Raw genomic sequence first — 12,937 nt, forward strand, 5'->3', positions numbered from 1 at the left:
GGGAGCCATTCACTGTGTTGGGAGAGGCAGGTGGAACAAGACTTGACCTCCCTTGGTGCTCCCAATTGGCGCCAGTTATCGCGAAACAGGGGAAGCTGCCGTGACTTGTTACGAAACGGCCAAAATTGCTCAGGGGGCTGAACGCCAATTTATGATAATGATGGTATATGGGATGTGGGATGTGGACGGATTTCAAAGATTGCAAGGTGTGTTAGAGATGCCATCAAGTTTGGTCATTTATAAAATTTGGTTAGAATGGGGTAAAATTTTTCATATAAAATCGATAACCTTAGTTTCCAGTTTTATTTGATGTTAGCGTTTCCTAGGTTCAATTTTGTTAAAATTTCAAATGTGTTCAAAGCTTTTGTACGAATTTTCATTGATCCGCGGGACATTTTCCATTTTCGGTCACTCACTATATAAGTACTTTGAACTGTGAGCAGTAACGAAAAATCTCGGGAAAGCACAGTTCAGACAAAACTTTTCGAGAATGTATTGAGCTACAACTTTGTATTGCACGACGAACATTTGAAAGTCTGATAAAGCGAAATATTTGCGAAAAAGTGATTTGTGTGACCATTGGCCGTTGATTACCTAAAATTTTACTGGAGTCCATAGCAACCAGGTGAGCATAGTCTTATGTCACACGGTAATCCTAAAAAGTAAATATAATTTAGCGATCATGGGGTTTTAATTAGTATTTCCTTTATTTATTGAACTGAAAAGCAAAGAAAAGAATTGCTAACGAGAAGTTAATTAAGTTTTCCAAATGTGTTGTGCGAATAAATACAAATAAGCAAACATTTTTTCTTCAAGTTTTAAATATGTATATAACAAATAAAACTGTTTTTTGTTTGTTTTATAATCATTAGGTCCATTGTCTTGTTAAATTTTAAAAACAGAAACTTGTTATTTTACTAACAAAACCCAAGAGTATAATATTATTGCTGAAAATCTAAAAATGAAAAAAATTCATCTGTATTTTAATTAGCGAGAAACGCTCATGTTGCTTTATACAATTGTATGAATGTATGAATGTTGGAAATTTCGAGTTCAACGCTCAGCTCCCGAAAAGTTAGTTGATGAAGGAGTGAAATTCAGAAACATGTCCTAGAAGCCGACGCTTGCAATTTTTCTCTAATATCAATATCGAAATACTCTTCAATTGCCTATTCAGTAGAAAGGAACTTACTTACTTACTTAATAGGCGCTTAACCGTCTAAACGGTTGTGGCCGTCCAACAAGGCGCGCCAGTCGCTCATTCGCTCCGCCAACCGGCACCAATTGGTCACACCAAGGAAGTTTAAATCGTTTTCCACCTGGCCCTTCCAACGGAGTGGGGGCCGCCCTCTACCTCTGCTTCCATAGGCGGGTTCCGATAGAAACACTTTCTTGGCCGGAGCATCATCATTCATTCGCATAACATGGCCTAGCCAGCGCAGCCGCTGCGTTTAACGAAGTCTTTTACTATTTCGAAATTATGGCTGCCAACAGTAGCGTGGTTGCCAAGGCTCGTATGCGCTGACTCTTTGCTCGATGACAGCAGGTACTTCGTTTTATCCTCATTCACCATCAAACCTATCTTTACCGCTTCTTTTTCCAGTTTGGAGTAAGCAGAACTAACAGCGCGGGTGTTTAGGCCGATGATATCAATGTCATCAGCATATGCCAGTAATTGCACGCTTTTATAGTATTGTCACGGATATTAGCATCACTAAGCTATACCATCACTAAGGCGATGCTAAGGCCATGCTAAGCGGTATTTACGTAAATAATCAAATCATGTATACACATATATAAGGCAGCCGAGAGATGTCACACACAGATGCATTTACTTACACGCCTATGTGTGTGCGAGAGACTGTAAACTACAAACTCACAGACATCTGAGAGACGCTGAAAAGTAGATAATTTTAAACAAGTAGAAACTATATGGGAACTATAAACACACGAAATAGTTGGTAAGTTCTGGAAATAGAAGAGCCTAAATGTATGCAGCGTAAACTATAAAAGCGGGGCAAGCGAGTAAAAAGTAATTCAGTTTGATTTGAGTTGTCAAGCAGTTACGACTAAGACGATATCTAGCGAGCAATAGCAGTATTATTTTGAAAGTCAGTTTCCTTTAAGCTATCAGTTTGGTTATTAAGCTATTCGTTGCACAGTTTGAGTGTTATTGTGAAGTATTTTAATAAAGGCCATTTTTCCATTATTCAATATTGGAGTTATTTATTCAACAGTTTAGCGATACGAACCTAGCAAAAGGGCAAATAAGAATATTTGCAGAAAATTCGTTACAGTATATTGTTCCAGTGCGGTTAAGTTCTGCAGCTAATATAATTTTCTCCAGCATCAAATTAAAGAAATCGCACGATAGGGGGTCACCCTGTCTGAAACCTCGTTTAGTTTGGAACGGCTCGGAGAGGTCCTTCCCAATTCTGACTGAACTGATGGTGTTGCTCAACGTCATTTTGCACAGCCGTATAAGTTTTGCGGGGAAACCAAATTCAGACATAGCGGCATATAGGCAGCTCCTTTTCGTGCTGTCGAAGGCGGCTTTAAAGTCGACGAAGAGGTGATGTGTGTCGATTCTCCTTTCACGGGTTTTTTCCAAGATTTGGCGCATTGTGAAAATCATAGAAAGGAACACTTGTTAGGAATAATGATTCTCTCTTCGTGGCGGAATTATGTCTCAATTGCTCTAGTCCTAAATCTGCTATAGCTCGTAATAGTCAGTGTTGAAAGAAGGTGGCATGGCTCTTGAGTATTCGCGAAAAAAGATTTATAAATGACTCATATTTCTTCACATGATGCTGGCGGCCTGTATCGAAGAAGTTTACTACATTTACGGATATATAAGCAAAGTCAAATGACTAGAAGCCCAAAGGCTTCGTAGCCTAGCTCTTATTATGAGAATGAAAGAAGACCCTCCGGCTTAGAGAGTATTCCTACCGGCAAGATTTTGGAAGGATAGAAAGGGAATGACTTATACTGAGTTAAGAGCAGAAAGACCTTCTTGACCCTTTTTTTGCGCTACTTGCTGCGAGTTCCCTGTAAGATGCCCATCATGAGCCTGTAGGCTATTGTCGTAAGACTTGCAGATAATTTTGATGTTCCTGTCCATGAGGTGCACTCTTGCACCATACCTAAATAATTCAAATTCTAAAGCGGCGGGATTATTGCCTTAGTGACTCCTGCTGCAGACTTCAAGACAAAGTCTTGACCTAACTTAATTTTTTTGTTAAAAAATTTTTGCTCACGGTATGTGGGTTAAAAAATATAGTTGTAGGGTAAATGTGAGCGTAACTTGATGTAATAGTGGGAAGAGAGAAGAGGAAGGGAGAAAAGGATGAGAAAGGAGACGAAGGATAGACGAGAAATTAGTAGAGGAACAGAAACCATAGTCCAAAGCGGGCGGTATCTTATCGATGTGTTAACATTTATATATCGATACCAATCGTTATTGATGAGTTATCGACGGTTTATGGGTGTGCTAATTTCAATAGTACATCGATAAACCGTCAATAGCAAGCCGATAAGACACCAATAAGAAGCTGATGGCTCGGCGATTACAAACCTAAATAAAGCCGATACCACACTGAAAAGCCGAGTACAAGCCGATAAAGAAACGATAACTCGTTGATATCGGTTATTACCGTTTAGCGAATTATACCAAAATGTGTCGAAACGGTTGAGCAAACACAACCAAATCCGGAACCTTGACCGCAACCGGACGGTATGTTATCCAGGTGTTTACGGTTATTTTTCGATGGCAACCGTTACTGGGTTTGTAATCGATGGGTTATGGGCGTTTTTATGGCAATAATAAATCTATAACCCCCAAGTCGATAAGAAACTAATATCAAGCCTATGACTAGGTGGTAACAATTCGATAACTAGACGATAATTTCATTTTGGAAAAGGAGTTGATATCAAATCGATAGCTAGTGGATATCAGTTGTTATTACCGACGACAAGCCGATGAAGCGCCTTCTCAAATAGCCTCGAAAGTATATCCAAAAATATTTGGAAAGCTATTCCTAAGTAATAAAGAAGTAGACCTGAAATTACTTTACAGATAATGGAACTGAAATCGAATTAGGTGCCAAAGTCATTCCAAATCGTTCCGAAAAGATCACCAACTGATCCCCTAAGGGCCCACACAACACACTTAAAAGATCCTAAATATATCTCGCTTAGAAAAACTTTTTCTGGTAGTTCTTTTTACGAGAGTAGAACACCACGACACCTCGGCGGTCGTGCCGTGTCCTAACATGGCACTTCATAAGTATTTGGTACTAATACCGTTATTTCTTCTTGCTCTTTTAATTCTAGGTAATCACTCATAATCCCATAGATACACCACACGTCAAAGATACCGGCTTATCAGTGCAACTAGGCTACCAACATCGCTTTATGCTCAACGTACAAAGTGCCAAAGGTTTGTCTTCACTACGCACCATTCCGCCAAAACGACGTCAATGTCTGTTCAATAACGAATTAAAGTTGCGATATTACCGTTACTATACTAGACGCAATTGTGAAGCCGAATGTGATGCTGGATATTATTTGCGTCGTTGCCAATGCATCCCATTTCATATGCCACTCGTAAATTTCACAGCAAAAGTTTGTGATGTCGAGAATTTCAATTGTGAAGATGCTACCGATGTCGATGTGAATGATGCGGAGCATTTGGATTGTAAGCTCAATTGTTTACCGGGTTGCTTTAATTTGGAATATTTTTCAAAAGTTTTTCGTACTCCTCTTTTGAATATGAGTTTCGGCTTCAAAGACAAACTCTTTGCCAATTTCTCCAGTCAAGATATACAAAATAATCTCGCTTTAATTGAAGTTTTTTTTACAGATGATTTATTTAGATCTAAAGTTAGATCACCATATACCAGTTTTACAGATTATCTATGTAAGTTTTGTCTGTATCTGTATGAAAAATCTTTAAATCTCATTTTCATTCTCCACACTTTATGTATTTAGCACAAACTGGCGGTATTATGAATTTGATGGTGGGTTTTGGTGTCATGATGATTCCAGAGTTCTTCTACTGCTTTCTGATTCGTCCAATTGTTGATTTATTGCGTGGACGTAATCCACCCGCAATACGCGGGATAAGCGGAGTAACTAAGAGGCGGTATCGCAAGGTTATAGATTCAAGTAAATCGATTGAACAGGTAATACTTGCAGTTTTTGTCTAGTTGTTGTTGGGTTTTTAAGGTTAATAATATATTGAATGTTTCAGCAAACATTTTATTCTCATTACCGCAAGCCATTGGCTACAAGACGCAGGCCGCTTAAGTCCTTCACTGGTTATGCAAGTCCAAGGATTTCAAATATAAAAAGTTTCATGAAAAGAATATCCCTACAAAAAAAACAAGAACTCGATGTTAACCCCGCAGAGGAAGGCTTTTTTCCATACATAGAATGAGGAGAAATTTAATGTTTAATTTAATGCTTATAAATTCATTATTAATTATTTAAATGTATAACTATTAAAAATATAATAATTGCAGTTTCATTGCTATATTTTTCCTTGTGGAGGGCTTGAGATTATTAATGGAAACCGTCCCTGCAACAAAAACTGGATGCAGAGTGGGACAGTTGTTAGGCACACCTGTATTAACAGCGCTTAAGTTTGAGCTTTTTCAAAGTCTGCAACTATTTCTGCACCACTGAACCAGTTCAGAACGCGTTCTAAAAGCCTGCAAAGGGCGACAATTACGGTTTCGTAGGCCATCACTATTTTACAAGTGTCAGTTGAAAGCACTGCGAGGGGACCGAACTAGAACTGATACCTTCTCTTAATGAAATAGTTCTACGCTAGCTTGGACTTAGTGCGATTCGCCCCTCGTGCTATATAGTATATAAAATATACCTTACTTGGTAAATATACCTGATATCACACCCAATAGGGTTTTCGGAAAATATTCTTCTTATTACAATCATCTAAACGCCAACTTTGATTTCCAAAAGTTTGTAAGATCGCTTGGTGCTTTCTTCTATGTGACTGGATAGGTTAGGTTTTGCAGCTACTCTGGTAGGAGAAGCCATTTATAGTACATGGGGGTCTGTTGTAAACTACATGAGGCAGCGGTGGCGTAAGCCGTATTAACTCGGTTCGTAATCGCTTCGTATCGACAATGTAGTTTCAAATACAGGTGGTTAAGACCTTAAATAAATCCTCCAGAGTACAGCGAATTTGCGCAATTACTCTACTTAATCATGCTGTATGCACCTCCAGTATGAAGGGGTTTCCCGAATGATAAAACGTGCCGTATGGACTTCCATTGAACAGGGACTCATCAGCGCCCCAGTCAACAAACATAAATTAGTTAATTCTATCACTTACTACCTCAAAAGCCTACTACCGCTGACAGATTCCGTCTCATCGTCCTCTTCAATCTAAATCGGGGCGCAGCCTCCACGTTCTTGGGTTCTATACCCCTCGAAAGGTTTTCTTAGAAAGCTTTAAAATCGACCACATCTTTTCAAAATTTTGCTGAAGAAAGAAGAACAATAATGTAGTCTTACGGATTTATAAAACGGAGGATAAATGTCAATGAAAATCAATATTATCGTATTGCTTTTTGCTCTTTCGAACCTTCACTTAGCGAAGTCAACTTCATGGGAATAGTCTCACTTATACAGGCCTTCGGCCTGTACTGTATCCCTATGAGTATAATATAAGGCAGCTTAACGAAATCTTCTGAAAGGGCAGTGTCTAACAGGCTGGGAGATTGTTCCATCTTGATCGAAAGCATTTCCTTTGCCGATTTCGAGGGCGAACAGACAACTCAACAGATAAGACAAGGAATCATTAAATAGGATTTCAATAATACAGATTGCTTGAACAAGTCAAAAATCATGGTACTTAGGAAAGGTGGTAGAGCCCCCGACTCATGGAAATGCATCTACGGTAGCGAAGTTATTGAAGTAGTTAACGAATACTTTAATGGATGAAATAAGTAGACTGACTGTTTCGAATGAATTTAGCAAGCTGACTAAAGAAAATTTTTATTCATTTTGACAACATTATAATCGTTTAGACAAAAACCATAAGATCATTTTCAATATTATAAAACAAGTAATTTTTCAGTAAGTATACAAAAATAACTTCAACACTCCCCCTTAATGAAAACGTACATAAATTTAAACCATTCCTAATTTTCCACAATGTTGCTGATGAATAATTTTTCCCAATGACTTTGTGAAAATATCAGTAGTATTTCCGTGTGAAGGAATATATTTTAAATCCATTATTCCACTCTGAAACACATCTCTAACATGATGAACCTTAATGTCGATATGTTTACTGCTTGAATGATATATTGGATTTCGTACAAGTTGCTGCACGCCAATATTATCACCATACAAAGTCGTTTCTTCCTTCGATAAATTCTCAAAACCAAGTTGACTAAGAAGATTTCTTAAGTAAATAATCTCTTTCGCTGCTGAAGAAAAAGCCAATATATTCAGATTCTGTGCTGCTCAGTGCCACTGTTTGTTGCTTTTCCGATTCAAAATTTATTGCACTATTTGCCAATATAAAAACAAATCCTGTATATGATTTTCTGTCGATGGAATGTCCTGCCCAATCAGTATCAGCGTAACCATGAAGAGGTTTTCCTGTACTTTTATATAGAAGTTTGAAATCAATTGTATTACTTATGTACCTTAAAACATGCTTTGCTGCTATCAAGTGTTCCATATGAGGATTCGCATTGAACTGAGCCAATTTACTCATCGAATGTGAGATGTCCGGTCAAGTACATAAACCAATATACATAAGTGATCCTACTAATGACTGATACTGTACAACATCTGCCTTTTTGCAGTCCATACATTCACTAGTACATTTTCTTAGAACTTCTCCTGGATCCAATGGTGTTGACACTTTTCTACAATTTATCATATTGTATTCTTCTAACAATTCGATAATAAGCTCCTTTTGATTTATAGTTATAGGACCGGTTGGTAATTTTCTTTCAATTTCCATCCCCAGGAAATAACCTACGGGACATTTGTCAACAGTTTCAATTTGTCCACTTATTTCCTCCTTAATATCTTTCAAAGTTTCCTCGTTTGAAGATGCAATGAGTATATCATCAACGTAAACTATTAAAATAACGTTTTCTTCTTCTGTGTGCCTTGTATATGCACATGGATCAACTTTATTACGAGAGAAATTCATTTTCTTCAGAATTTCGTGTAGCTTCTCATTCCATTTTCTTCCCGATTGCTTTAACCCGTACAATGCTTTCTTTAATTTGCAAACCTTATTCGGAATTTTTTGATCTACAAATTCTTCTGGCTGTTCCATATATATATCTGTATCAATGTCTCCATTGAGATAAGCAGCTGTAACATCAAGTTGGTGTAAATGAAGCCTATATTCTGCAGCTAAAGCTAAAACCAACCGTACAGTTGAGTATCGAGTGACAGGAGAAAAAGTTTCAGAATAATTAACACCATACTTCTGACTACATCCTTTCGCTACCAACCTGGATTTGTACTTCTCAATATTACCATACTGATCTCGTTTTATTTTGAACACCCATTTATTTTTGATGATTGGAGCATCTTTTGGTCTATCTACCAAAACCCATGATTCTTTTGACATTAGTGAATCAAGCTCACATTTCATTGATTTTAACCATTGATCATTATCATCTCGTGACATTACTTCTTTTACTGTTTCTGGATTGTCATTACATTTTAAATTGCTACTCAAATAATTATTTCGAACAATTCTACCGGACCTTAAAATTTTAAAATTTTGCTCATTTTCCACTTCTTCTTCTTTAGAAATAGTGTTTTCTTCACTGGAGTTAACATTACCACTTATTTTGGCAGTTTGGATCTGTTCTCCAAAATCCACCTCTTTGTTCATTTCTTCAATCACCTCTGCCTTTTCTCTGTGTAGTTTGAACAAGTTATCGTAACTCTCAATTGGTGAGTAATCCACGACATTCTCCAGAAATTTTACATCTCGACTCTTATGCAGTTTTCTTGTCTTTAAATCAACTAATCTATACGCTTTGGGACTCTGTACTATATCCTGTCAGTACACATTCTGTTCTCTTTGATTCAAATTTTGATTTACCAGGCCTTTTATTTAAAACAATTGCTTTACATCCAAAAATTCTTAAATGACTTACTGAAGGCTTGATGCCAGTCCAAATCTCAACTGGGGTTTTATTATCTATTGATGTTGTCATACTTCGATTTCTTATATATACAGCAGTTCCGACTGCTTCCCCCCAAAATGACTCATGTAATCCCGAACCAATCAGCATGCAACGCGCCATTTCTGTTATGGTTCTATTTGCCCTCTCGGCTACACCATTTTGTTGTGGTGTATACTCCACTGACAATTGCCTTTTAATTCCTAAATTGTCTAAATTCTTGGAAAATTTCTTATTTAGATATTCCTTTGCGTTATCACTACGCAATAGCTTAAGTTTCTTTCCTGTTTGCCTTTCCGCCATTGCAATGAAGCTACAAAATGCATTATAAATTTCACCCTTATTCTTCAAGAAATAAACAAACATCATTCTTGAGTAGTCGTCAATAAATAATGCAAAATATATAGCACCACCACACGATTTAATAGGCATCGGCTGACATATATCAGTATGAACGATCTCAAGAAGTTCCTTCGCTCTATAGCTTGCCTTCTTGGGAAATGGTTCTACATGCATTTTTTCTATATAGCAAGTCTCACATATTATCTTGTTCTCATTATTTCGTATATTTATACCTCGCACTGTATAATTTTTGGACATCTCTGATAAGCTCCTTTCATTTAAATGGCCAAAACGCGTGTGCCATAATAACATATCATCATTCGATGAATAACTACATCTTTCAATCAGAGTCTTCATTTAAATTGGTACTAAATACATATAACTGGCCATGCTTTTTTCCTCGCAAAGCCACTATTTCATCGTTTCTTAAAATAACCTCGTCCAGGTGAAAAAACGCCGATAACTTCTTTTCCACCATCTTGGTTATCGAAATCAAATTGAAAGTTAATTGAGACATACAATACCTCTTCAAGTAAAACTTCATCGCCCAATGAAGTCTTCAGCAAAACTTCTCCAATACCCTTAGAGCAAGCAGCAAACTCCCCAGCCAATTAAACTGTTTTCGATCGATGCGTATCTTGTTTATAATGGGTATTAAACTTACCACAATCATTGCCTCGGAAACTTTTCTTTCGCAAAATGACCAGCTTCACCACACTTGAAGCATTTCATTTTCGACTTATTACTTTCAAAATTTTTTTATCACACGCCTTCATCATAAAAACCCCTTCTCTCTCTTGATTAACCATGTGATCCCTTCGTCTTTCAAAATCTTCTAACAATTTGATCTTGAGCGCTTCTAGTGCAGGCAGAGTATCGCGTGACTCAATTGCAACCACAAAGTTTTCAAATTCGTCACTTAGGCTATTTAGTAACATAATTACCAGAAGAGATTCAGGAATATATATTTCAACCTCGACTAATTTTTCCACGATTTCAGAGAAATTCCGAAGATGATCGGCCTTCACCATTTTTTCAGACATTTTAATAGATAACAACTTACGAAGAAGCAGCACTTTCCTTGCAGGACCTTGCGGACAATATTTTTTATTTAAAATGATCCACGCCTCCCTTGATGTCTTGCAACTTTTTAGCAATCCTAATTGTGATCGTTTAATGCTTAATAAAATGGTTGATAATGGTTTCTGGTCTTTGCCATCCCAATCCAATGAGTCTCCTGCTCCATCTTGTGCATTGCCTCCTGGTCTTAGTATTGGTCCATCGATGTATCCCCACAAATCAGGATTGATGAGAACACAACGGATGTGTACCTTCCACCCATCAAAATTATTTTCCTCTATTTTCTCGATCCGATATAATGAAGCCATCCTTAGTCCTAGAACGTGTGGCCCATAACCTTTGTAATGGATGAAATAAATAGACTGACTGTTTCGAATGAATTTAACAAGCTGACTAAAGAAAATTTTTATTAATTTTGACAACATTATAATCGTTTGAACAAAAACCATAAGATCATTTTCATTATTATAAAACAAGTAATTTTAAAGTAAGTATACAAAAATAACTTCAACAAATACAAATACTTAGGTACACTTCTCACTTGTCAACTATCTTTTAATAAACATTTGGACTTAAAGCTAGTGGATGCTAAAAATGCTTTTAACGCAACGTGGCTGAGCTATATTAATAACCCTCGGATCTGTTTGTCGCAGAAAATAAAAATCTTCGAGGCTGCTTCCAGGTCCATTATGTTTTACGGCGCGCAGGTATGGGGGCTCAACGAATTTGACCAAGTTGACAAACTTCTTAGATTTTTCGTAAAGAAACTGATCTTCCTTCCCGCTAATACGCCAAACTACATGTTGCATCTGGAAACATGCTTGCAGCCCCTATATTTACATACGCTTCGCCTGCACATGCTCTATATCGCCCGCTGCTTTAGCCTATCAAATGACAGACTCCCACGTATTCTAGCAGAGGAGACTTCCAACCTGGGAATTTCTTGGATAAAAACTTGGAAAGAACTTGCTAACACCGTTAATCTACCTTTCATTATGCAATTGCCATCAGCTAATATACAGTTCTTCACTTCCTCGCTCTTAGAATGTATAGCTGAGTATAATACAAAGAGGTTCCTCTAAATGGATCGGAAGTCTACTACACACGACCTTTACCCGGCCCTTGTGCCGTTGGAGAGTATGTATTTCACTGATGATTACAGTGCATATGCAGCTGGTCTGATTCTTCGGGCACGTGGAGGTTTGTTGAATCTAAACGCAAGAATCTATAAAAACATATCGTCTCCTCTTTGCACAGTATGTAACTCGCAGGAGCCAGAAGACGTTTTTCACTTTATTGGCACATGTCCGATATATAACAACATTCGTACCCTTTACTTTGGTGAAAGAACTTTAGATATGGCCAAGGTGGTTGCCAGTTTAAATGGATTTAACTTCGAGGCTCTGGCCAAGTTCCTCGCGGAAAGCTTTAAAATTGGAGACTTATTATTAAATGAATTTTTGTAACTCGATAGTATTTTATTTAACACGTGGTGCGACACACAACATACTCCGTTATTGTCGCTAGTATCTACTTTATTTTATTTATTTAAGTGTTTTGATGTACGCCAAAGCATAAATCATACTCTGTATCTGATTTTTTGGAAAATAAATATATACTACTACTACAGATTGCTGGCTAACAACCTTTGTAATAGCAAGCACGCAAAGTTCGGGACCTGAACCTAGATTATGAGAAAGCCAAGAACGTCCGCTTGATATTTATAATATACACGTTCATTTTCAAAAAAGTAGGTATAGTTTTAAACTAACTCACTAACAGAACACAATCTTGCTGGTCTGTAGGACGCGAACAAGGGCTATTCCCACCTTTTGAGAGGGATTGCGGAGGCTGCTGATGTTGACGGTCCTTTGTCGAATATAAATGCGGTAGTTTTCGGTAACAAGCACCATTAAGGTTCTAGGCCGACCATTTTGGAAACGATATCTTATTGAATCTTGTTGGTCATACCGTAGGAGATCATTCGCGATGCAGCATCTACGTGTTCTTTTTCCCGTAGTTCTGCTAGTCGTTTTTACACCAGCAATAACAATTTTGGCGTGGGGAGGAAATATAGTTCCTTATTTTTAAACGGTTTTATTTAGCTCAACTCTTTGTAGTGGCTGGCCGGTCGGCCGGTCGGCCGGCCGTTGTTTACGAATTTTGTAATTAAAATGTAAGTAGCTTCCCGCTAAGCTACAAGCTTGAAACTTGGAATATAGTTCAGAACCCGATGACTATGCATTAATAAGAAAAAAATTCCGCCATAATTAAAAAAATAATTTTAGATAAACGGTTATATTGAAAATAATACTTATCTA

The sequence above is a fragment of the Eurosta solidaginis genome, chromosome 4, assembly GCF_040869045.1.
Source record: "Eurosta solidaginis isolate ZX-2024a chromosome 4, ASM4086904v1, whole genome shotgun sequence".
NCBI lineage: Eukaryota > Metazoa > Arthropoda > Insecta > Diptera > Tephritidae > Eurosta > Eurosta solidaginis.